The sequence below is a fragment of the Anastrepha obliqua genome, chromosome 2 (genome assembly GCF_027943255.1).
Source record: "Anastrepha obliqua isolate idAnaObli1 chromosome 2, idAnaObli1_1.0, whole genome shotgun sequence".
Lineage (NCBI taxonomy): Eukaryota > Metazoa > Arthropoda > Insecta > Diptera > Tephritidae > Anastrepha > Anastrepha obliqua.
In genome coordinates, this window is record NC_072893.1 from 114863154 (window position 1) to 114866101 (window position 2948).

Below are 2948 nucleotides of genomic sequence, written 5' to 3' on the forward strand. Positions count from 1 at the left end.
TACTTAGCCATTTGTTAAATTTTTCCGAAGCTCGTTTTTAAAACATTGTGGGGTTTTTGATTTTTTCAACTTGTGTGGGGGACTGTTCCAAAAACGAATACCAAAAGCAAAACATTGGTATTCAGAGATTGATGACTTAAATTTGGCATATAAGAAACAGCTCTGATTGACTTGGTGTGAGTTAGTCTATTCCTGAGACACTGAGGTTCATTTGATATCAATATGTATTTTGTGCAACAAATCTGCATGGCAGGTAATGTCATTGGTGCACTAAGGATGAAGTACGCTGCTCGTATTTGCCTTCTTATTACCTTCTACTGATAAAAAAAAATACCAGTCTAACGGTTAGACTTGATAGAAGTGAAACCTTCCGTAAAACAAACTGAGAGAGAATAAGACGAAAGCAGCATTAGGAGCGGGATAATTATAGGTTCATTATAATATTACTATAAAGTTCATATTTTATTTTCTTCATTTTATCATTATTCATCCTCAATGTTTTCAATTTCAACAAATGATACGAGTGGCTTATGATAGATAAAATATGATACAAATCTTTGGTTTCGATGTTGTCAAAAAAAATACCCAAACGGACCGAAGAAACAGACTTACAAATTTCTTCCATTTTCGTCTACTTGTATTCATATAAAAATGTATGGCTCCTCCCACCAAAGCTAAATGTATTAGTATATTTTTTCTTGTATTTATTCAAGGCTGAAATCCCGGCGGTATTGCAATACCGGGTCAACCCGTGGCAGAGGTGGAGCAAGCCCCTAAAACACTCCGCCCATTTCCAAAAATCAGTTTAACATTTGTTGTCCTCCGATGGAGGATATATCAGATGTTAAGCTGATAACCACACTACCTAGTCAATACATTTTAAATAATAAACCTAATAAACCTTTTGAGAATTACACGCTCACAAAAATTATTTGTATCAACATATAATATAACGCTTCGTAACTAAATAACTTTTAGGCCAGCACCTACAGCATGACGCGGTAGCCGAGCGACTAGCAATGTGAGCTTCCGATCCAAAATCCTTGGTTCGAATCACAAGGAAAAGAAAAAATAAAAATTATTTTTATTTAGTTCGTCGCTACGTTTATATCAACATATAATATAACGCTTCGTAGCCAAGTTGGTCGCTTTTTTCGTTTCACTTTTCCCCAAATCACTCCCAACGATTCTAAAGAAGTTTTCACTTCAAAAAATCACGCTAATTCTACAATCGTAGCGCAATTGTTGGTCTCTGACTATCCACACTTGACTTGCAGGACCTCTGCTAAAGCTCTCAGCCTGCTTGTAAGCAAACAAATTGATAGAAATCGCTATGTCACTGAACTCGCCTAATAACAACAACTGACATATTCATTGCACTCATACACACACGCACACATGTATACACACAATAGAACACCCTCGGCGCAGCTACTCCCATTTCTGAAGTTTGTTAACAATCACACTTGTTAACCTCATTGCGCTTCCCTCCTCCTCCTCTCTCCCCACAGCCCTTTGTTAGCGGCGACTTTTGTTTTCGCACACGCGCAGGCACGGCCCGGCAAGGGAAGGGAATATTGTGAAAGTATTTTACTATTGTTGTTTTGACGGTTGAGTGTTGCGCGTGGACGCGTATCAAAAATCTAAAATCTTGATTTTTTTCAAATTCCATTGTAATTTTGATTCCTTCTCTCGATTTGCCCCAATTTCGCTCCCTCCCTCCAACTCTTCGAATACAATTGTGGTGTTTTCATTTGTTGAATTGTATTTGAGATTGTGCCAGCTGTTATTGTTGGTATCATTGTTGTTGTTTTCGTTTGCTATTGATAGCAATTTTCTTTTTTATGTAATTTCAATTCATGGGAAACGTCGCCCCAATGTAGGCTATTAACTTGCGCTTCTTTTTTCTAATTTGCGGAATATCACTGAGTTGGCTGCATACGGCTGTGTTTGCCGATTGAGGGCGCGCTGAGATTGAGGGGCCACCATGGTTTGCGGTAAGCATTGGATTTTCTTGTGATTTGTGTTTGTACCTTAATTTAATTTTGATTGTTTGGGCGGATAAAAAGCTCTACTTATTTTGAAGAAGAAAAAAATCCGATTACGGAATCCTGTGTCAATGTTGAAATAAATTTAGATTTTTGCAATTATAGGTGGAGCAAAATTGGCTTTTAAGAGTTACCAATGCAATTTTTTGAGGTGCAAGAATTTTTGGTGGGCAGATCACTGAGGGAATACTTTCCTCAGTACCTAAAAAAAAACAATTGGAATTTTGGATTCGCTCCAACTTCATAAAATCTCTTTGGGCTTGAAAAACAACGTGCCAGTACTTAGTTTTTAAGGCTGAAAATCAAGTACTTCTAGAATTCATAACTTTGCGTCATCTTTTAATCGTCGAAAACCCCCCTAACTTACTCCTTTCGTCCATCTTCCCTACATCTCACAAAGAAAGACCTTGTAGTTTTTTTAGACAGCTGCTAATTTAACATTTCAATTCTTTCTCGCCGGAAACCATGAACGAAATCCATTATCTTATCTCCACCGAACGAAATGAATCGCTTTACGTTTGAAAAATGTCATGGAAGATTTGCTCCGATCTGGTCGCACATCAGCGTCTTCAACGGATGAAAACATTGACAAAGTGAAGGAGCTGGAAAACCATCATTTAAGTTTGAGGGAGGTAGCACGTGACTTTAGCGTGTCTCACGAATCAATTTGCGACATTTTATACCACCAATTGGGCAAAAGACGCGTGGCTGCCCGACTTGTTCCAAGAGAGTTGAGTTTCTTTCAAAAAATTCACCGGAAGAAGTTGGCTGACGACATGCTTGAGCAAGTGAATTCGGATCCAACGTTTATCCAGCGCATCATAACAGATGATGGAACGTGGGTGTATGAGTTTGACATGCAAACCAGTCAACAGGCGGGTGAATGGCGCTATCCACATG

The 2948-nt window shown here is 38.4% G+C and overlaps 1 pseudogene; it reads right to left on the bottom strand.

The window, feature by feature from the left end:
• Window positions 1–704: 704 nt before the first annotated feature.
• Window positions 705–888, bottom strand: LOC129239860 (U2 spliceosomal RNA; annotated as a pseudogene).
• Window positions 889–2948: the final 2060 nt, after the last annotated feature.